The sequence below is a fragment of the Panthera pardus genome, unplaced genomic scaffold (genome assembly GCF_024362965.1).
Source record: "Panthera pardus isolate Hobbes unplaced genomic scaffold, ASM2436296v1 HiC_scaffold_24, whole genome shotgun sequence".
Lineage (NCBI taxonomy): Eukaryota > Metazoa > Chordata > Mammalia > Carnivora > Felidae > Panthera > Panthera pardus.
The window spans coordinates 91,552,357-91,576,403 of record NW_026526810.1 but is presented as its reverse complement, the minus strand read 5'-3'; the positions used below and the strand labels follow the sequence as shown (position 1 = coordinate 91,576,403).

At 43.2% G+C, this 24,047-nt stretch overlaps 2 long non-coding RNA genes across 2 annotated transcripts in view; one reads left to right on the top strand and one right to left on the bottom strand.

The window, feature by feature from the left end:
• The window catches only part of LOC109268481 (uncharacterized), a 70,752-nt gene extending 50,284 nt beyond the window's left edge, over nt 1-20,468 (bottom strand). The window contains exons 1-3 of the long non-coding RNA XR_002080676.2: nt 20,362-20,468; nt 19,673-19,818; nt 6,817-6,935 (exon numbers count right to left, since the gene is read on the bottom strand). This is a non-coding gene — a long non-coding RNA (uncharacterized LOC109268481). The remainder of the gene's footprint in view (nt 1-6,816; nt 6,936-19,672; nt 19,819-20,361) is intronic.
• LOC128773013 (uncharacterized) overlaps nt 1-24,047 on the top strand; it is a 45,690-nt gene that overhangs the window by 16,933 nt on the left and 4,710 nt on the right. The window lies entirely within an intron of this gene.

Genomic DNA, 24,047 nt, shown 5'->3' with positions numbered 1-24,047 from the left:
CTATTTTATTCCCCTTGCTGTGTAAAGACCTTCTCCCTCCTCTTACCCTGGGGGGGTCATTATAATATTTGAATTTTTAAGGTAATGTTCTTTCATTTCATTTTTAAGCCTGTGCTAATTCACTCTTTGTTCCTTTTTCCTTAGGAGCATTTTAATGTATTTTACTGATCAGTTGTTAGCATACTAAAGATATAAAGGACTTCATTTGTTCAAAAACTGGAAATGTAGAAGTAGAGCCTAGTAGACAAGAGAAGTCCCACTCCCAAGGTTGGGTTTCTGGAAGGTGTTTCAACTTTAGGCCAAACCAGCGCCAAAGAAATCTGTAGTATTGAGGGCTTTCTGATAAATCTTTAGTTTGATTAATAAAATGTGATTAAAATGCATATCAAGTATTTTTGGTGAAATGCATAAAAGATTACAGAATACAAGATCACTTTCTTAGAAAGCTTGCATAGAATGATTTCTACTTAAGCTTTCACAAGGTAATCTGAGTTCATAATAATTGATTACAAAAAAAAAATACACGTGGAGATAAATTAAAGCACATTTCAGTTAAAATTCCACCTTCATATTATATTAGTTCAATTTTATCAATATTTGGCACATCATTTTGAGCCATATTTTTTTAGTCTCTGATATTTTGTATAAGGTTCAACAGAGAACAACTATACTGTTTTGATATAAGTATCTGTTTTCTGCATCATGATAATATACTGTGCCTAGAATCCCCCCAATTTTACATTCTGTGGGAATTGTACATTATACAGTTATCATCAATAAACTTTGCCAGTAGAAATGTATTCCCAATTTCACATGGACTTATCTTTTTAAAAAGTTTTTAAAAAATGTTATTTTATTTTGAGAGACAGAGTGTGTGTGTGAGTGAAGGAGGGTGAGAGAGGGTGAGAGAGAGAATTCCCAGCAGGCTCCATGCTGTCAATGCAGAGCCCAACATGGGGCTCAATCTCACAAACCATGAGATCATGCCTGAGCCAAGATCAAGAGTTGGATGCTTAACCGACTGAGCCAATCAGGCGTCCCTGGACTTATCTTTAAAAATCCCTCATAGAGGGGCGCCTGGGTGGCTCAGTTGGTTAAGCATCTGACTTCAGTTCAGGTCATGATCTCATCGTTCATGAGTTCAAGCCCCACATCAGGCTCTGTGCTGACAGCTCAGAGAGTCTGCTTTGGATTCTGTGTCTCCCTCTCTCTCTGCCCCTTCCCCCACTCACACTCTCTCTCTCAAAAATAAATAAACATTAAAAAAATCTTTAAAAAGTCCCTCATAGCGACCCAGAAATAAAAATCACACATATATGGTCAATTGATTTATGACAAAGGATGAGAAAGGATGGTCTCTTCAATAAATAGTGCTGGGAAAACTGGATACCTACATGCAAAACAGAGAAACTGGACCACTGTCTAACATCATACACAAAATTCAACTCAAAATGGACTAAAGACTTGAACTTAAGACCTGAAACCATAAAACTCCATAAAGAAAACATAGGGGATAAGCTCCTTGATCTCAGTATTTGCACAATTTTTTGGATGTGAAAACTAAAACAAACAAGTGGGATTACATCAAACTAAACAGCTTCTTTAGAGCAATGAAAACCATCAGCAAAATGAAAGGGCAACCTATGGAAGGGAGAAAATATTTGCAAACTACATATCTGATAAGGGGTTAACATCCAAAATATATAAAGAACTCATATGACTCAACAGAAAACACACAATTTAATTAGAAAATAGGCAAAGGACCTGAATAAACATTTTTGCAAAGAAGACATCCAGATGGCCAACAGATACATGAAAAAGTGCTTACCATCACTCATCATCAGGGAAATACAAACCACAATTAGATACCACCTCACACCTGTTAGAATAACTATTATTTATTTTTTTTAACGTTTATTTATTTTTGAGACAGAGAGAGAGACAGAGCATGAACGGGGGAGGGTCAAAGAGAGGGAGACACAGAATCTGAAACAGGCTCCAGGCTCTGAGCTGTCAGCACAGAGCCCGACGTGGGGCTCAAACTCACGGACCGTGAAATCATGACCTGAGCCCAAGTCGGACACTTAACCGACTGAGCCACCCAGGCGCCCCTAGAATAACTATTATAAGACAAGACAAAAAGTAACAAGTGTTGGTGAGAATGTAGAGAAAAGGGAACCCTTCTGCACAGTTGGTGGGAATGCAAACTGGTGCAGCCACTGTGGAAAACAGCATAGAGGTTCCTCAGAAAAGTCAAAAATAGAAGTTACCATATGATTCAGAAATTCCACTTTTGGGCATATATCCAAAGGAAATGAAATCAGTATCTTAAAGAGGTATCTTCCCCCTCACACTCACTGCAGCATTATCAACAATAGCCAAGACATGGAAACAACCTAAATGTCCACCAATGGATGAATGGATAAAGAAGATGTGGTGTATAGATACACAATATAATAGTTAGCCATGAAAAAGGAGGAAATCCTGTCATTTGCAACAACACAGATGAACATAAGTGAAATAAGACAGAGAAAGACAAATACTGTACGATCTCACTGATAACACGGGAGCTAAAAAGAAAAGCCAAACTCAGTAGATACAGAGAACAGGCTGGTGGTGGCCAGAGGCAGAGGGTGAGGGAAAACACCGGTGAGGAGGTCAAAAGTTACAAACTTCCAATTATAAAACAAGTAAGTTCTGAGGATGTGATGTACAGCCTGGTGACTATAGCTGACAATACTGTATTATGTATTCAGGGTTGTTAAGGAATCAAAAGAAAAAAAATATCTGTAACTGTGTGGTGATGGATGTTAATTAAACTTATCGTGGTGATCACCTCACTATATCTACGTATATTGGTCACTATGTTGACCAATTGATACACCTTAAACTAATACAATATTATATATCAATTATATCTCAATTAAAAAAATCTTTTAAAGCAAATCCCTGAACTGAAATATATGAGATTTTTTAAATTGTTAGAGTATTTGTTTTTTACCATCTTTTATCTAATTTCTAATTAAATTTCTAATTACCATCTTTTAATTTCTAATCAGTAGTTTCATAAAACAACAACAAAAAAGGGAAACAAAGTTGTCACTCTTCCCTGCCCACACTGTAGCTTAGCAGGGAAAGCACTGACCTCAGGACAAAATCATAAACACTTTCAGTTAACTAACGATCGCTGGTAAATTTCCATTTAAATATCTTTGCCTTGTTATCTCTGGTTGCTTTTCAAACTGTTAGGTCACTAAAGTCTGCTTTTGAGACAAAGACTATTCCTGCCCCAAAAGTCAGGGGAAATATAAAAAAATGAAATTAGTGATTAAGGATATAAGTTAATTAATGCAATCACTTTGGCTTAATCATTTGAAGTCCAGTTTTTTTTCCTCCAGCACACCTGAAAATACACTATCCCCCAGCTATCAGAATTACACCGAGATCTGTAATTTTTCAATGATGAATTTATAGCGCTCACATACACGAAGAGAAGAAATAGAATCTGGAGGGCGAGTCATACAAAATTATTATACGCTGACATATATATGCCAAGTTTTGCATACACATGCTCCTACACATTTTTAAAAGATCGGTTCTCTAATACTAACAATAAAATTTTTGCTCCAACTAAGCAATTTTGATAATTCTTTTGAGACACATTTACCTAATGAATAATCACCTTTTAACCTTATACTCTTTGAACACTAATTTTCTTTTTACCATCTTACCTGTTTTTAAGTGTTCAAGTCAATGACATTAAGTATATTCACATCATGCATCTCCAGACCTTTTTCACCTTAGCAAACTGAACCTCTGTTCCCATCAAAGAACTCCCCATTACCTCCTTCCCCCAGCACCTGGCAGCCAGCTTCCTATTTCCTGTCTCTATGAATTCGACTACTCTAGGTACCTCGAGTTAAGTAGAATCATACAACGTTTGTCTTTTTGTGACTGGCTTAATTCACTTAGCATAATGCCTTCACATTTCGTCCATGTTGTAGCTTGTGCCAACATTTCCCTCTTTTTTTACGCTGAATGATATTCCGCTGAATGGCCGTGGCTAGACCTTGAGATTGCTCTGCCTTCCGGCTATTGTAAATAATGTCATCATGAACATGAATGTCAATATATGTCGGATTCTCTGCCTTCACGTCTTTGAAAGAAGTAAGGGAATCCCAGAGGTGGAATAATCGATCGCGTGGTGATTCTATGCTTTCTTTTTATGGGAAACTGCCGTGAGTTTTCCACAGTGGCCGCATCATTTTACATTCCCCCACAGCAGTTCACGAGGTGAACACTACATTTTAAAGCCATACCTCTGAAAACCTTGTGTAAAAATCATGTGACCTCAAGATGAGCATTTGTATTTTTTTTAATGTTTGTAATGTTTGTTTATTTTTGACAGAGAGAGAGAGAGAGAGAGCGCGCATGAATGGGGGAGGGTCAGAGAGAGAGGGAGAGACAGAATCTGAAACAGGCTCCAGGCTCTGAGCTGTCAGCACAGAGCCTGACGCGGGGCTCGAACTCACAGACCGTGAGACCATGACCTGAGCTGATGTCGGATGCTCAACCGACTGAGCCACCCAGGCGCCCCAAGCATTTGTATTTTTATCTGTTCACAGAGATATTCAGAAGAAAAAGTTTGATTCGCAACTGGTGGACTCGGAAGGCAGTTCTGAATGGTATATGCCTACCTGGCTCCTCACTTGCTGGGAGTCTCTTACTCTTCTGACTACTTGAGGGAAGTGGGGGTGGGCAGGTATCTCTCCCTAGCTCTGTAGCCAGAGGGGCATTGCTCAGCAAGTCCTGGTTACCCACTGTCCTAGGTGATGGAGACCTGGCCCCTTCTAGAAGCCTTTTCTGTAGGCTTGTAAGTGTATTCTAGAAGTGGTCTCCAAACAGCACTGCCCAGAATGAATCCATTTGCAATTTACTTCATCTTTGATAATCTCATTGGATTCTCCTCTTTTTTCCCTTGTCTAGTCTTCCCATTAATTTCATATTTAGCCTTTTAGTATTTTTGCCAGTACATGTCTGAGGATTCCTCCGGGTTTCCTTCTACCCAGATTTTTCACACCCTCAGCAGGAAGTTCCTCTCTGAAGGGCTTCTAGAAAATGATTACGTTTTGACTGGGATTTGTGAGGTATAATTGTTGTGACCATCAGAAAGGCAAGAGGGGCTTTTATACCTGAAATACATGGTCTGTAGAAGTGACTTTTGTCACTTAGGGTTAGGAAGAGGTGATGGAAGAGATGGAGGTGACACAGAGGTTCGTTCTCATGGGAGGGAGGGAGCTTCTGGAGTTTTGCCCTCATATGGTGCCTGAGGATTCTCCTGTGCATCCTTCTCTAGCTTCTCCTGTATATTCTCAAAGATCTGTCCTCCAAACAGGACTGTGGCAAGGACTGGGACTTAACAGTGATCATGTGTATGTTTCAACTCTGTCCTCACTGACAGCCACTCCTGAGTCTTCTGTGCTAGATCCCATTCCTCACAGTCTCTAAGAGGTAAGGTGCCCTGACCACTGTTCTTTTTTTTTTTTAATTTTTTTTAATGTTTATTTATTTTTGAGACAGAGAGAGACAGAGCATGAACGGGGGAGGGTCAGAGAAAGGGAAACACAGAATCTGAAACAGGCCCCAGGCTCTGATCTGTCAGCACAGAGCCCGACGTGGGGCTCAAACTCACAGACCGAGAGATCATGACCTGAGCCAACGTCGGCCGCTTAACTCACTGAGCCACCCAGGCACCCCTGGACCACTGTTCTTAGATCTCTTCTCTGCCCTATTCACTTTCCCTAGGTGATTTCTACCAGTCCCATGCATTAAGTAAATCTTTATGCTAATAACTTCCAGGTGTATATATCCCATTTTGTCCTATTCTTAAAACTCTAGATTTGTTTATTCAACTTCTATACAGTTATCTCAAAATGGATATATAAGAAGAATGTTAAATTGAATGTATCTAAAATCAAACTCTTTACTTTTTCCACCCACATTAATTTTCACCTTCTTCTGTCCTTCCTGGTTCAGTAAATGGCTCCAGCACTTACGGGTAGCTCAGGCCAAAAATCTTGTCATCTTTAACTTTTCATTCTCAACTGTTACATCGAATTCAATCTGTAAAATCCTGCCGCTTTTACATCCTAAAGTCTACCCGTTCTCACCTCCTTCAGTGCTAACAGCCTTGCCTGTCACCATCACCTCCTTCCTCACCCGACTGCCCCTCCACCCGCTTCCATGCTGGCCCCTCTACAGTCTCACCTCACCTCACCACACTAGGGAGGTTTAAATGTTAAACCATTTAACAGGCTGATCTTTCATCATATCACCTCTGTTCTCAAACCTCTAAGTGCTTCTCATTTGACTCCCAGAATAAAACTCAAAGTCTTTGTCATGTCCCGTGGGTCACATGAGGCCCTATGTCATCTGTATCTGGCTGCCACATTCATCTTATCTCATACTGTTTTTGCCCCTGTTCCTCTATTGTATCCACACTGGACATCCAGAACTTCTTCACACATGCACCCAGAATTCCCACCTCAAAATCCTGAACTTTGCTTTCCCCTAAGTCTGGAACACTCTTCCCACCATTTTTACATGGCTCCCTCCCTCCTTGCATACAGGTCTCTGCTCATATGCCACCTTCTCTGAGAAGTCTTTTCTCATGACCTTATGCAGAATCTCAACTCCCCCCCACCCCAACAATACAGATGGTCATACCACAGAAAATGGCTATCCTTGTAGGTCAAAATGGTAGAATATTGTCAATTTCAATTGGTCTAACACACACATACATGTTATTGTGCTTACCTGTCATCCTTTATATTTTTATGGTTTTACTATTTATTTATTGGCTTATTTTTTTCTCCTCCCCGGGAGTGCAAGTATCTTGAAGGCAACAACTCGGATGGCTCACTTCTAGACAGTACCTGAAACAAAGAGGCATCTATACATCACCATCTGCTGTACACTTCTCTCATCTTTGGCCAAGCCCTTTGATAAATTAAGTGCATTAAACGGCTCTCTGTACAGGCACACTGCCATTTTTGGAGGCTGATCCCTTTCACTCCTTATCAAGAGCCATCCTCTTCTGTTCTCAGATTCTCAGTTTTTTTTTTAAATTTTTTTTTAACGTATATTTATTTTTGAGACAGAGAGAGACAGAGCATGAACAGGGGAGGGGCAGAGAGAGAGGGAGACACAGAATCTGAAACAGGCTGCAGGCTCTGAGCGGTCAGCACAGAGCCCGACGCGGGGCTTGAACTCACGGACCGTGAGATCATGACCTGAGCCGAAGTCGGACGCTTAACCGACCAAGCCACCCAGGCGCCCCCAGATTCTCAGTTTTGAGGTCCTGTCATTCCTCTTATACTGTTTTCTCCTTCAGATTGTCTGCTTATAGGATCAGATTGTACTTTCCTCTGAATTTCTGAAAGCTGTGTGCTGACTTTAGGATTCATGTCACAGTCCCCCGAATGGTTTTTTCCAGGCATTTTAACCTCCCCCCCATGTGAAAGATTCCAGCCCCCAGCTTCCTACACTTCTGCTTCAATTACCAGCTCTTTCTCAGAGGTCAGAATTAAATCTAGGAAAGAAGTTCCTTGTGTTTCTTTCTCTTCCTCTGCAAAATGAAATTATCAGCAAGACAAGGTCAAAAATATACTGTATGTTCTGCTTTTAGAGAAATGAGATTTCCAGTTGAAACTCAGTGGCTGGTAAGTTCCCACTACTGCTATGACTTGCAAATGTGTTAATTCTGTGATCTTTTTAGGAACATATTAATCAGAGCTCCATATTATTTAGCTGAGGCTATTATATTCACTTATGTTATGCCAGGTACTTTCCAAACCATTTAACAGTGGATGGAACATCAGTCATCAATATGACAATGTTTAGGACCTACTCCAAGGGATGCACCCAAAGACTATAACTTGAATCTCTAATTATACTTGATTCAGAGTGTTTTTTGAATGCCACTGTTGATGAAAAAAAAATTAATGATATTTGTTGAAGATGATGAGAGACTTTATTTAGGAACATCATGAATATATGGAGACCACTGCGATGAAATTTCACAGGGAGAGAGATTGGGCTCAACTCTGAACACAGGATGGGCAAGTGGGAATTTATAGCCAAGGAGCACAGTGGGGATCAGTGGATGAAAAATTACTGAGACGAAACATCCAGGGTAAGGGTGGGAGGGTCCAGCTAAAATGACCTAACCAGGTTCTTGCTGAAGACAGGCCAGGGTGATCAGATATCCGCTGGGGGGATAGTGGAGCATGAGGAACCTGATCAGTTATGAACGGTGGAGGGTTCTGGTTAAACTGACTTAGCATGGTTCTTGCTAAAACCAGGTTTTATAAGGTGGTGCACAGGAGAAAGAGACTGAGTAAAGTTTGATCAAAGTAATGTATTTTTGCCACAAGTAGCGAAAGGGGGTAGGTGAGAATAGCACAGAGTAGGGATCAAGGGCCTGGATTTGGAGTCAGACATACTTGATTTTGAGTACCAGTGGTCTATGTATTAGGAAAACAGAAACCAAACAAGTAACTTTAACAGAAAAGAATTTAACGGAGAGAATTATTAGTTAAATGGGTATCGAAGATGCAAAAAGGTAAAGAAGGAAAAAAAAAAAAGAGGACACTGAGGCACCAGAGGGATAATGACTTTAGGAAGCAGCTTTTTCCCTAGGGCTAGGGGACCAAGAAAAAGAAGATGAGGGTATCAGAACCTCGAAGCTCAGAGCAGGGCCCTTTATAATTGGGACCCAGACCTCTGGGAAAGGGGTGCCCATTCACTACTGCTGGTATTTGTGAGGTGCTGGTCTGGGAATGTGGAAAGTTACTGCTGCTGAGGTCAAAACCACAGCTGGGGTGAGGCTGACCATACCAGGAAGCAAACAGGAAGAAGCAGTCCCTACTCCCTTGCCCAGCCTTACAGTCTCCTGCCAGCATGCCAACAGAGCACCTATGACGAAGCAGAAATGCGGTTTGCAGAGTCCCAGACTCAGCACCTTGGAGAAGACTGGTTTTGAAACAGAAAGAGATCACCTAGTAACCGGGATAATGGCCTTCAGGACTTAGAGAAGCTCTCTTAGCCTCAATTCCTCTACCCGTGTAACGGGAGGAAATGCCTCCCTTCCAGGTTTTGGTAAGGATAAATGACTGGTGAATATAGATTGCCCAGCAAGTGCATCAACAGCAGCTCTACATGTATGTTCCTGACACCCCATCTTCAGCCTCAATCCAGCAGCCAGAGGGTAACCAGGAAAGGTAGAAAGAAAGATGGTAAAGAGGGAAGAAGAGAGGAGATGAGAGAAAGAAGGGGCAGGGGGAGGGGGAGAACGGAAGGCAAGTGAGATGCACCCCAGGCTTGTGTAGCCAAGTCTAGGGGGAGATTTTACACCACCGGAGGGAAGGGCTGAGGCTCTGTGGACCATCCCTGGTCTTCTTGGGCAGGCTTTTCCCATTTGGAACAGATTACGTGCTCCAGGTGCTTCTAATGACTCCTGGGTGTTGTTATGATTTCTGCAAAATCAAGGGAACTAATAAGGGTAGTTGGAGGTATGTGACCATTTTCTAAAATGTGAAGGCCCAGTGGCTTGGCAAAGGATGACAGCAGGAGGTCTTAATGAGTTAGACAACACATTAATCCTGGCTTGTTTCTCCTTTTAACTGTTTTTTTTTTTTTTTCCTTGTGTGTCTTTGGCTGGCTCTAACAGCTGTTCCAACTGTGTAATTAAGTCATTTCTAAAAGAGCTGAGCAGCTGGGTCAGTACTATATGTTCCAGTGATCATTGGCTGTCAGGCTCAAGCTTAAATTAATATTCTGAACAGTTATTGAATTTCTGCTGCCCCATCTTCATGGAAACCAGCAAGTGGGATGAGACTGCTATTCAGGCTTCTACTTCTATCAACAAATTCAAGGAGGGATAAAATCCAGAGCCAGCCTGCTATGTCCAACAATATTTCTTAGACTAGCTGTTGATGTGAAAAGTAGATAAGACTAAATTTAGTCTGAGGAATTGGAAATGTGGCTGTTCACTGTAGGCTGACAGGACAATCATCACTCCACCACGCTGAGCTGTCTCTCTTTGCCTCTTGGCCTCATTTCCTTCCTGGATAATAAACATAAATTCCTTACAATGCAAAAGGGTTACTTTCTGGAGGTGCAAATTGAAATTTGCTAGCTGTATAAACTTATGAAATTAGTTTTGCTGGTGGAAGAAATCTTAATTAAAGGACTACTTTGAAATAATGGAGAGTAATAAAATATTTTTTGTTATGTTCACCTTGGCACCAGCCACATTCATTTAATGATCTACTTTTCTTATTTAATGGATGGCATTAGATTAGCTTTCCCAACAGTTTCACTTCCAAAAAGTTAATGAAGTCAAAAGCTAAGTATATATAGTAGATCATTAGGTTTTCTGCTTAGAACAACCAATATTTGGGGTGCCTGGGTGGCTCAGTCGGTTAAGCATCCAACTTCAGCTCAGGTCATGATCTTGCGGTTCATGGGTTTGAGCTCCGTGTCAAGCTCTGTGTTGACAGTTCAGAGCCTGGAGCCTGTGTCAGATTCTGTGTCTCCCTCTCTCTGCTCGTGCTCTCTGTGTCTCTCAACAATAAACAAATGTAAAAAAATAAATAAAAAGAACCGCCAATATTCCATAGTTCTTGATTCTGCTTTGTGTTTTGGAACAAGATGAGATTTATTAGAAAAACGAGTCCCTCTTTTTATACTAAATGCTCTATACTAGGAAATCATTTTAATTATCAGAATTGCAGAGGAAACAGCATCTCCTCCAAATAAGTAAATTGCCCAAATATCAGGTGTTTTTTGTGACTTTTCATAAAAAGAATTGAATGAAAATAATAGATTTAATGTATGAGAATCAAAATTTGGGAATGTAAAAATTGATGCGTCACAACCCAGTCTTACCAGAGAGCTAGGGACAGGGTTTTAAGCATTTACTCAAGGCAGTAACAGGAGTAAAATTTAACTTTTTATAAAATCATTTTGTTTGCTTGTTTTCTTTTAATTTTTTTTAATGTTTGTTTTTTTGAGAGAGAGAGAGAGAGACAGAGACAGAGAGAGCACGAGAGGGGGAGGAACAGAGAGAGAGGGATACACAGAATCTGAAGCAGGCTCCAGGCTCTGAGCTGTCAGCACAGAGCCTGAAATGGGACTCGAACCCACAAACCGCAAGATCATGACCTGAGCTGAAGTTGGATGCTTAACCGACTAAGCCACCCAGGCACCCCTTGTTTGCTTGTTTTAAGGTGGTACTATACCCACTTCTCTTCCATCAGGCTTCTTAAGGAAAGAGCACAGGATTTGGGTTCAAAGGCCTTGGTTTGCTAGTCAACAGGGACTACATTTACAATTCCTGCCTGAAACAACCAAAAAGCAAAACAAAATAAAACAAAACTCCAAAAAAAAAAAAAAAAAAAAAGAAACAATGGTCTTCAAAAATTTGAACACTGGGGAACAAACGATTGTTACTCTTGAGACGTGATAAAAAGTGAAGTGAGTCTTACAATCTATGTAAAGTCAGTGCTATCCTACATAAAATCTCAGATGTTTTTCTCGTAGAAATCAAAAAGCTGATTCTAAAATACGTATGGAAATGCAAAACAACAAGAATAGTCAAAATAACTTTGAAAAAGAAGAGCAAATTTGGAGGACTTATACAACCTGATTTCAAGACTTATCATAAAGCTGTAGTAATCAGACAGTATGGTATTGGCCTAAAGATAAACAAATAGATCAGTGGGATGGAATGGAGACTGGAGAAATGGGGTTACATATATCTGATATGCAATTGACAATCAAAAAAGGTGCAAAGAAAACTCAACAGAGAAAGGACAGTCTTTTCTATAAATGATGCTGAAAAAATTGGCTATGCATTTGCAAACATACAAACAAATAAGAAATTCAGCACACTCTCACATCATGTAAAAATTAACCCAAATGGATCAGAGGCTCAAATCATAGAACTTCTAGAACACATAGAAAAAAAAGAATCTTTGTGATCTGGGGTTAGGCAGGCTTCTTAAATATGATCCATAAAAGACAAAATACGGTCCATAAAAGACAAATTTTATAAATTTGACCTCATCAAAATTTAAAAGGTCCACTCTTCAAGAGACATGAAGAAGAGAACAAAAAGACAATCTACAGAGTGAGAAAAGTATCTGAAAAAAAACATCTGATACCCAAAATATTTAAAGAATCCTCAAACCTCAATAATTAGCAAATAACCTAATTTTTAAAATGGGCAAAGGATTTGAATAGACACTTCACTAAAGAAGATGTATGAATGGCTAATAAGCACATGAAAAGATACTTAAAGTCATTAGTCATGGAGGAAATGGAAGACCACAACGAGATCTCACTACATGTGAGAATATATAAAATGGAAAAGACTGACCATAGCAAGTGTTGGCAAAGATGTGGATAAATGAACTCTCATATACTACTGGTATGTAAAACATATAACCACTTTGGAAAACAGTTTAGCTATTTCTTAAAAGTTAAAGTTTTTTTAGTTAAAGTTAAATAAAGTTAAACTTTATTTCTTAAAGTTATATGATGTACCTATCATATAACCCAGATATTCTATTTCTAGCTATTAACCTAAAAGAAATGAAAGCCTATGTCCACGGCAAGGACTTGTACATTAATGTTTATAACAGCTTTATTCATAATAAACCCGAAATAGAAATAATCTAAATTTCCATCAAAGAATGGATAAATTGTGGTATATCCATACAAAGGGATATATGTCAACTATAAAAAAATGAACCACTGATGCACACAACATTAATGAATCTCAGGATAAGTGAGATGAAGCCAGACAAAAAAAAATGTGCACACTGTATGTTTCTATTTATATAAAATTGTATAAAATGAAAACCATAGTAACGGAAGGCAGATCAAAGTTTGCCTGGAGATGGTAGCATAGGGGTGGACAGGAAGGTGGGGTGGGGCAGGGGAAGGAAGTCTAAAAGGGCTGAGGGAATTTATGGGGCTGATATGTTCATTATCCTGATTATTGTGATGGTTTCACCATTTTATACATATCAAAACTTACCACATTTTACTTTAAATATGTGCAGTTTGCTGTAGTTCAGTTACACTTCAATAAAGTTGCGTTTAAAAAGGCCTATGTTGGGGCGCCTGGGTGGCGCAGTCGGTTAAGCGTCCGACTTCAGCCAGGTCACGATCTCGCGGTCCGTGAGTTCGAGCCCCGCGTCAGGCTCTGGGCTGAAGGCTCGGAGCCTGGAGCCTGTTTCCGATTCTGTGTCTCCCTCTCTCTCTGCCCCTCCCCCGTTCATGCTCTGTCTCTCTCTGTCCCAAAAATAAATAAAAAACGTTGAAAAAAAAATTAAAAAAAATAAAATAAAAAGGCCTATGTTGGGCATCTGGGTGGCTCAGTTGGTTAAGCGTGACACTTGGGCTCAGGTCATCATCTCGCGGTTTGTAAGTTTGAGTCCTGCCTTGGGCTCTGTGCTGACAGCTCGGAGCCTGCAGCCTGCTTCAGATTCTGTGTCTCCCTCTCTCTCTGCCCCTCCCCTGCTCCCTCTCACCCTCATTCTCTCTCAAAAATGAATAAATATTAAAAATTTTTTGAATAAATAAAATAAAAATAAAAAAATGAAAAGGCCTATGTTTGAGTCATAGTTATGTGATCTCGAACGAGTTTCTTGAACAAGTGTAGCTGAATTCCCTTCGGCGTCAAAGGAAGGCAGTAATAACAAGCATGTCACAGAGGTGAGAACCTGTAATGACAGCCCTTGCTTGGAAAAGTACTACATCGATGGTGGGTACAGCATCTTGTCCTCCCTGTAAAGAACCTGATTTTACAATTAATCCCTCAGACAGTGTTCTCTCTCCAGGCTGTATCTTTTATCTTCAGAAATCAAAGAACATGATTTTTGAAGCAGAGGTAGTTCAATCTCTTAAAATGCCTTTGTAAACCAAGTCCGACGAGGAGAAATGAGAACACACAGGAGATTAAAAAGCAACAGCATAGCATGTGTAGCACTCAGGTGGAAATCACACTTGCCCGATCATCAATGCGCACAATAAATTCAAACCATCTGGCCTAGGTGTGAGCCACCCCCTCTCCAACTCTCCCACATTCACATGACAAAAAAGTATAACAATTAAATAAATAAATAAACAAGCAAACAAATAAATAAATAACAAAGATCATATGCTTTGGAGTCAGACTTCAGATCAGATCCTGACTCGTCACTCACTGAGTCTGTGATTTGGACAGCTCACTCATTCTTGCTGAGTCTCAGTTTCCTCACTTCTAGACCCATTACCTGTGTGGCTGGCTATGAGGAAGAAACATGAAAAATACCTTGGACAGCACCTGGCACAGGGGAGGTGCTCAGTAAAGGTTTAACAGACTAGACAGTGGTAGATCTTGAGTAGCAATCTCCTGGCCCCAGTTCAATACTCCTTCCACTATCCTCTGCTGCTAGTTTTCTTTGCTACTCTGTGGCAGAGGGGCAATCAGATATCAGGAGTCTTAGCTCTCAGTCTGGCTTGTTACTGTGCAAGTTCATTTTTTTACACCACCATGAATCGGAATTCATTTATTAATTAGGGAAAAGGGCACCTAGAGATAAAATCATATTAGTCGCAGGAAAAAAATCCCTTTGGCCCCTTGTCCAATGCCATTAATTACCAGCTCAGTTCCCAGTGTCTCTCTACTGAAGCATTCTCTGATTGCTACCGCCTCTCTGAGCCACAACCCTTTCAAGAGCTTTACACCAGGTAGCCCTGGTGCTGGACTGCAAAGGATGTTCTTCAGGTGCATAATTGCTGCTGTGGCAGCTCTCAACCACTAGATGGCACACAACTCTCTCCTTTCAGATGAGAAAAGCTAGCGAAGCCGTGGAAGGAAGTCTGAAACCAGGCATATTTCAAATCAGGTGAAAATGCATTTATTTTAAAGAGTTGCCCCCTTCACTTTCAAAAATGGCCAGGACAAACCAAAGAGCATGGAAGGAGATCATGCTAAGGCCTGAGAGACGACGGGAGAAGGGAGGCTGCGTTGGGGGGACCCAGGAGGGTTGGCAGAAGAGAGGATGTGTCTTGTTGGTGTTTGCGCCTGGTCTTGTTGCCTCCCTCCCTGCTCATATGCTGGTCAGAGCTCCTAACTCCAATATGGGCTATAGGGTTCCCTGTCCCTGACTGAGGGTCTACTTGAGCTTTGATGAGACGTCAAGACTCCTGAATTCCTCTTCTACTCCCATAAAGATATGTGTTCCTTACCTCTTTTCCCATAATGGCAAGGACATGGTTTTTACATTTTCCCACATGTTCTCTGCTGCTGAGCAGCCACTCCAGATAGAACTTATTGTTGTTGTTACGCCAGTACAGGGATACACAAGTCTATTTTATCCTGTATTTCACCTGAATACACCCAGGCCTGGGCAGCAGTGGTCCTGCGCCTCCCACCAGCCACATCTCCCTGCAGCCCCCTGCTGAGAGGGTCACCATCTTCCTTCCTTGTCCTTCCTCCTCCCTCAGACTCCACCAGCTGGCAAAAGGCATATTATGGAACCCAAAGCATTTGTAATACCTCCCCCAGGAGCTCATAAATCTCACTTGCAGAGAAGAGAACATACCCATTGCCTAAAGTAATTCAAAGCCCTGCACTTAAATCTGGTGTCATCATCTTTCCTATCAAATCTTGAGGGAACATGGTACGGACATACAGACAAATAATTGCAACATAAACCTGAGGGAGTGAGGAGGGCAGGTTAGAGATGATCACCAAAGCCGAGTGAGTGGGAGTTACCTAGTCCCTAGGCTGAGGAGAGGGGCTGGAATGAGGAAACACATTCTCCTTGGACACAACAGCATGTGGGCTGGAGGTAAGGAATGGCAAATGCAAGCAACGGGCACAGGCAGTATTGTTGTGCTAGAGAGTGAAATGCAGACAGTCACTGAGGAAGCAGCCCCTGCGACAGGCACTTGCTAGATAGAGGGCCTCTTGTGCCAGAGGGAAAGGCTAGGCCTCTGGCTCTAAGTGGTGAACTGAACCACCGAAGAGTTTGATAAGGACAGTTTATATTCTATTTTTTAATTAAACATTTTTCATGTTTATTTATTTTGAGAGAGAAAGAAAGAGAGAGAGAGAGAGCAGGGAAGAGGCAGAGAGAGAGGGAGAGAGAGAGAGAATCCCAAGCAGGCCCTGTGCTGTCAGCACAGGGCCCGATGTGGGGCTCAATCTCACGAATGATGAGATCACGATTTGAGCCGAAATCAAGAGTCAAATGCTTAAGCGACCGAGTCACCCAGGCACCCCAAGACACTTTATATTTCAAATAAGCTGCTCTTCCCCTAAGATGAAGGACAGATTTAGGAAAGATATTCCTGTGTCCTGGGAAACCAGTCGGGATGCTATTGCAGTAACTCAAGCAGGAGATGATGTGGCCTGAACTAGGACAGTAGTGAAGGCAGAGAGGAGCATTGAGAAGGTCCATATAAGAGGACCCCGTCAACCAACTGAATGTGAGGGACCAGGGCAGACCCCTAAGTGTCCAGCTTACAAGAGTAAGGAGATGTGGGATCAAGAGGGAGAGCTGATTTGGAAGGAAGGTGATAAAATAGGACGTGTGCATGTTGAATCTGAAGTGCTCAGAGGACATCCAGCTGGAGATGACCAGCAGGCAGGTGCAGCCAAAACCTGATCAAGGGCCTGGGCCAGCAATATTTATTTGGGAGATAGCAACAGATGAGTGTGGTTAATTTTTTTTTAACGTTTTTATTTATTTTTGAGACAGAGAGAGACAGAGCATGAATGGGGGAGGGGCAGAGAGAGAGGGAGACACAGAATCGGAAGCAGGCTCTGGGCTCTGAGCCATCAGCCCAGAGCCCGATGCGGGGCTCGAACTCACGGACCGTGAGATCGTGACCTGAGCTGAAGTCGGACGCTTAACCGACTGAGCCACCCAGGCGCCCCCAGATGAGTGTGGTTAAAACCAGGACAGTGGATGACCTTGTCCTGGCATGGAGTGAAGAGGAAGAAAAGCAGAGGGTCAAGGAGTGGGTCAGTGTTGATTCCTTTACCATTGACATTGAGGGGATAAGTAGCAAAAGAGAAGCTATTGGAAAGAGAAATCCATAAGGGAGACAGAGAAGAAATGGCCAGGGAAGTGTAAGTGGGAGCAGGAAAGTGCTTTGTCATAGACTCCAAATGAATAGAAGGAAGGAGTCAATGCATTCAGTGCAGCGGAGAGGCCCAGCAAGGGGAGGAGTGTGGACTCTCCACACTGTCTGGTGATGGGGAGGCTGCAGAAGACTGATGGCAGTGGACTGGAGAGCCAAGGGAGCTTGAGAAAGTGGAGACAGCGAGGGCAGATTACCTTCTGGGCGCACTAGCTGAGAAGGGGAGGAGAGAGGTGGGCGATGGGGTGGTGGCCCTGGGATGGGGGCCTAGCAGGGCTGAACTGAATATAAGGCAATGAAGCTTCTGTTACTTGCTTGATTTTAAAGTACAGGCATTTATTTTTTACCTTGTCTTTTGAAATCATTATAGATTCACAGGAAGTTGCAAAAACAGAACAGAGAGATTCTACGTGTCCATCACCCAGCTTCACCCAATAGTAACAGCTTACTTTGCTGTCGTATATATTATCAAAACCAGGAAATTGACATTGCTAAAACCTATAGACCTTCAACAGTTTTTACATGCACTTATGTGTGCATGAACAGTTCTGTGCAACTTTACCATCAGTATAGATTTGTGCCATCACCACCGCAATCAAATACAGAACTGTTCCAGCACCACAAAGGACTCCCTCAAATTATCTAACCTCTGGTGACCATGAATCACTGTAATTGTCATTTTGAAAATATTAAAGGAATGCCATTACATAGTATTAACACTTAGAGACTGTCTTCTGTCACTCAGTCTAATGTCCTTGAGACCATCAATGTTGTTGCAGTTATCAAGAGTTTGTTTCTTTTTATTATGGGGTAGCATGCGTTATATGGGAATATCACCCTTAGTTCAGCCATTTACTTCTTTTGAAAGAAGTAAAGGCATTTGGGGTGTTTTTAGTTTGGGGTTATTAAGGATAAAAGCTGCTGTGAACATTGTATAGAAGTACGGGAGACATTTTTGTGATATTAGTTTACATTTCTCTGAAATATTTGCCATATTTGTATCGTATGTTAAGTGTATGTGTAGTTTCATAAGAAACACCAAACTATCTTCCAAAAGACTATACCATTTTGCGCTTTCAATAGCAATTTATGAGTGATCCAATTTTTCCATATTCTCACCAGCACTTGGTATTGTCAGTATTTTTCGTGTTAGCATTTCTAATAGGTGTAGGATATAGAAAGCTTTTGTCTGTGTTGTGTTTTGTTTGTTTGAAGGTTTTTTAGCAAAGGTGAGCCTTCGGCATGTCTGTGGGCAGAGGGGAAGCAATGAGCAGCGATAATGGATCGGAGGTCCAGGAGAAAGGAGATGAGTGGATGTAGTCCAGAGAAGAAGGAAGAGGCGGGGCAGGATGAGCTTGGACAGCAGGATGTGAGCCTTACTCTCCGACACCACAGGAAAGAATGTCAGGATGGCTAAGTGGGTAGAGATAAGCTGTAGGTGAGAGGGAAAAGAGTTGACTCTAAGCAACACGGCAGATGAGACAAGATTAGAGGTGGAAGGCCCTGGAGAACATTGTCACCTGGTGGGTAGCAGCGTAGGCTCTGGAGTCACGCTGATCTGGACTCCAATACCAGTTCCCCCAGGGCTCACCAGCTATGTGACCTCCGGCACACTACCCGATGTCCCCAAGTACTCGGTGTCCTCATGCATAAAACGGGACAGTAACAGGCCCTCTCTTATAGGACTACTGAGAGAACTAAGGTTCTCTGCACCCTACCAGTGTAGAGTGGCAATGATGATGGTCATGCAGCAAATCAAAGAACTAAATACGCCAGAGAAATTCATGGTCCAAACAGTTTGATAATTCGGGGTTTCTCTTTCTACTGCTTCTCACCCACTAAAAATAACTTGAGGGTAGGCAGCATATGTCTTCCTTTTCTTTGTTTCCTAAGTATCCAGTTCAATGCATTCCTCCTAGAGGGCTCTCAGTAAAATGCGTTAGGTGATGGAATAAATGGGTGGCAGTCATCCGGGAAACAGCTCAGACTCCTGACTCTCAGGCTGCGTTCTCTTTCCACCACACCACCCCTCCTGGTGGGGCTTTCACTTCTGTGGTTGCTACCCCGACACACTAATCTCTCTCTGTGATCACCAGACGAATAATGAGTCCTTGAACTGGGCTCTAGATCAGTTCTGAAAATGCAAAACTCTATTATTATACACGATTAAAGTCAAGTGACCTATTTGTGTTGGTTACAAATTACCCAGTATTAAAAACGAAAAAGGAAAGACAGATTGTTGGACAGACTTCTTTGAAATTCCTGTTTTTTTGTTTTAAGTTTATTTATTTTGAGAGAAAGAGAGTATGAGCAGGGGAGGAGCGAAGAGAGAGAAAACCCAAGCAGGCTCTGCACTGTGCGGAGCATGGGGGGGCTCCAACTCACAAACTCGTGAGGTCATGATGTGAGCCGAAATCAAGAGTCCCACGTTTCACTGACTGAACCACCCAGGCGCCCCTTGAATTACCTGTTTTTAGGACCACTTGCATCCTGGGAGGGCTTTAACTTCAGCAAGTTCAACAGGTTCAATGTCCGAGGGTTGAGTAGACCCAGCTCGCTGGGTTGCATCCTCAGTGGGTTCAGGTGCGCAGACAGGTGATGGCCGAGTGCGGTCTAGGCCAAGGAGAGAAAGGCCGCGGCCCAAATATAGCCGAACCCATGCACACCTGTGTCGAGTTACGTTTTTCAACCTTCATCCCCACCCCAACCTTCAAAAAAAATAATGTCTTGTAAAAACACCCAACTTCCTATCCATCTCTCTCTCTCTCTCCCTCTCCCCCTCTCTCTCTGCACCCCCCCCCGCCTCCTCCCTCGGATGAGATACATAGAAATGCAGCTAAAATGCCGCCTGCAGGCGTTCAGGGGAGAGGGGCTCCGACAAAACGCGTAAGCAATGGAGGCAAACCAAAGAAGTTGGAAAATCCACAAACTGCAGACCACCCCCTCCTCACAACGTTCCAGTCTTGTCAATAGAGGCTCCGCCGGCGGAGGTGGAATTTAACTTTTCCCGGGACTCTCTACAGCCCCAAAGCACCGAGTCCTGCCCAGCCAACCACTCGCTCTGGCCACCAGGGGTCAGGCTGCGGCCGGGACACCCCCGGGCTGAGCTCCGCCCCCGCTGTCCCCCAGGCCCCGCCCGCGTCCCGGAGAGCTCACCCACACTGGGCCCAGCGCGCCCAGCCCTGGCCTGTGGGATTCCTTTCCCGTTTGTCACAGAGGCTGCCTGGGGTTGAGTTAGGTCCGCGAGGGAATCGTGCCCTCATTTCCATTTAAGTTTGAGAACCACTCACCTAAGGATCACGTGGGGCGGGGGAGGGGGCGGAGGCGGCGCTTATTTTGGGTCCTGCTTATGGAGGCAGACTCGGTAGGAGGGTTTGGGCCCCAGAATCTGCGTTTTACGCAAACTCTTTTGAGTAGTTCTGAGGCGGGTGGTGCAGGGCCACACTTTGACAAGACGCTGCTTTAAGGATTGTTCAAACGAGGGCAATCCCTAAGTGGAGGGATTTGGCTCTGTGCCTTGCCCTGGACTTAAGTAGGCAGGTGGGGTGAGGCATCAGATGTGTGGTCTCTGGCCACTTGAATAAACACCCAAGGTGAGGGGCGCCTGGGTGGCTCAGCCTGTTGGGCGTCTGACTTTGGCCAGGGTCATGATCTCGCGGTTGGTGAGTTTGAGCCCTGCGTGGGGCTCTGTCCTGACAGCTGGGAGCCTGGAGCCTGCTTGGGATTCTGTGTCCCCCCCCCCCCCCCCCTTCCTCTGCCTGCACGCTCTCTCTTAAAAATAAATAAATAAACATTAAACACACACACACACACACACACACCACCAAAGGTGGGATGAAGGAGGGTGAGGATGAAGGAAAATTCTTGCTCCCTGGTGCCAGATGAAGACCACCACTGCCGCTGCCTCTTGCCCTCTCTTGATGTCCTTCATGGTCTGTGTTTAATTTTCGGGCACCCGTTTCCTTGTTTCATCCCCTTTGATGTGCCTCCCTCCTCCTCATTGCTCAGCAAAAGCATCCTGGATTAGAGGCAGCCAAGCTCTCCGCTCAGGAAAATGTGTGTTGTCCTCATCTGGTGCTAAGATACAATTTACTCCCGGAGCGCCCTGATGTCCTAACTGCTTTGCAGGGCGGAGTGGGGGGTGAAATACAGCATCAAATATGCTCATCCATGGTAAGATGCAGCTCAGTTCCAGAAATCAATAAAAAAACAATATATGTTTTAGAATTGAGAGAAGTTTGTCTCTTCTTCTCATCATCTGATGTTACTGTATTCATTCAACTCAGATTCACAGAGTACCTTCTGTGCCAAGAAGCTGCTCCAAGCGCTGTGGGAGAGTTAAGCCAGATTCATAGTGTGGTTGCCCTCACATGGCTGAAAATGAAAGAATAATAAATGAATTAGTGAATCAGAGTTGGAGGTTGTGACCGGTGCTATTAAAGAAATAAATAGTATTATGTGGCAGAAATGCCATGGAGGGACCCATTTCAGCTGGGTGTTCGGGAACTTTCTGCGGAGGGGTCATGGAATTGAGGTTGAAATGAGGAGAAGGACTTGAGGTAGAATATTCCAGGTAGAGAGTACTTTCTTGCGGTTCCAGCTAAGCCCACCCGGCAGCTTGGCCCATGGTGGCAGAATTTCAACTCATTGCTTCACATGTTTTGAGCACATGTTTTGAGTCACATGATGCTAGTTCGCCAGGATGCAGCTGTGAGCAAGAATGCCATGGTTTCTGCCCTCCTAACGCTGATAACCTGGTGCAGTTTTTATTTATTTATTTTTAAGTGTTTATTTATTTTGAGAAAGAGCTTGAGAGAGCAGGGGAGGGGCAGAGCGAGAGGGAGAGAGAGAGAATTCCAAGCAGGCTCCATGCTCAACGCAGAGTGTTGGCTTGATCTCAAACTGTGAGATTATGACCTGAGCCGAAATCAAGAGTTGAATGCTTGATTGACTATGCTACCCAGGCGCCCCTAACCTGGTGTAATTTTTTTAATTTTTTTTTTTTGAGAGAGATTATGTGAGCGGGGGCGGGGCAGAGAGGGAGGGGCAGAGAGAGAGGGGGACAGAGGATCCGAAGCAGGCTTTGGGTTGACAGCAGAGACCCCAACGTGGGGCTCGAACTCATGAACTGCAAGATCAGATACTCAACTAACTGAGCCACTCAGGTGCCCCACCTGGTGTAATTTTTAAAGATAAGGTTCTGCTGATGTTCAGTTTCTACATTTACCATTTATCTTCTTCATCATAGAAAATCTATTTTAGTTTGGGACAGTGTGGCCCTTCTGGGGAGGCCTTTGGGACTACAAATACCAAAACCCAATGGGAAAATCATCTGTTGGAGGTCTCCAAGAAACTGAATACAATGTCTTGTGACTCATATTAAAGAAAGAAAAGCCACGGATCACAACCCGCCCATTTTGGGGGGAAGCAAGCTTTTCTTTGCTCTCTAGCATTCCCTTCATACCATCCCATCTCACCAGTTCTGGGTGAGAAGAAATGTGTTCCCAAAGTAGAGCTCATATCTTCCATAACTGAATTCAGCCCATTTAGGCATTGTCATTTTGGGAGCCATCTATTGGAGCTGAGCAAAAGCACAATGGCCACGCCTGCCCAGACTTCTCAGACCTCGGAGGGGAAAGAACTCTTTGCCTTTGAATCCCTCAGTTGCCTTTCTGAGTTTCTGACTGAAGATTAGTGATGGGATAAAAGTAGCAACAATCAATAGCAGAGCTTTGTTCCCACCCTTCCCAGGAAGCCCCGGCTTCTCCTACAGCATGAATTGGTAACTGACAGGTGCTGTCAACCCCCTGGCAAAAAGCAGATTTTTACCTCTGGGTTTCAGAAAGTTCCTGCTGCTTCTGAATTGCTAATAAGGAAGAAGAGAAAGCTGAAGTAGGGAGAGGACTGCCCTGAGGCCACAGGCAGGCTAGGCTTGGTCTGGAACTGGCACAGCAAGGCTTGTGGGGGTGGCCGTGGTGGAGGAATGAGTGGGAGAAACAGAATCCTGGGCCTTAAAACGCCTGCAGGTTCTGATCAGCTGGTGTGCTGCGAGGCCTGGAAATAAATCTATCTTAAAAAAAAAAAAGTCTTTGGAGCTTCTGAAAATCATTCAGGTTTGTGAACACTTGAACTAGGGGATAGGCTGATCAACAATCTCCTGCTTATCATTGTCTCCCATCCAGACAGGCTCCGTGTCTCCACCCACTCCCTCCCAATACAAGACCTCCGGTTCCATCTTCTGCCCCACTTTTTGTCTTAGCCCCCTGAGACTGGAGGCTGAAACCTGAGTCAGCCCCAAGCCCATGCCAGGTGGAGGAATTGCCTTGGTCCGTTTCAGTAAAGGCTTTGAGTTACCAGACACCCATCTGCTGGCTGTTCTCACCAAGGAAACGGCAGCCAGATCACTTTCACTGGGCATCAACCCCACATGTCCCAGTGTGCAGGGAGGAAGGGAGATTCGTCCCACCTTCTGGCGCTTTCACTACAAACAACTCCCATGTGGCTGCCCAAAGCCTTTTTCATTAATAGGCCAACACCTCCCAGAATAGCCTGCAAGGCGTTGTCAGGAAGAGTCCATGCCCAAAGGAAAAGCCTCCCTCTTCCATTCTACCTCCTGGGCTCACATCCATACCGTGTTCATTGGAGATAAACTTAACAGCCTGTTCCTCAAAACGAAGACTGACGCCCACCACACTTGCTTCCATTTGCTGATTCTTTTCTCTTTATGGTCTCTGGGAACCCAGGGTTCTGTGCTAGTGACTGAAATAACTTTTTAAATTCTTAAAAAGAATTTTAAAAAAATTTAAGTTAATAAGTCTACATTATTTGAAAGTGCTATCATG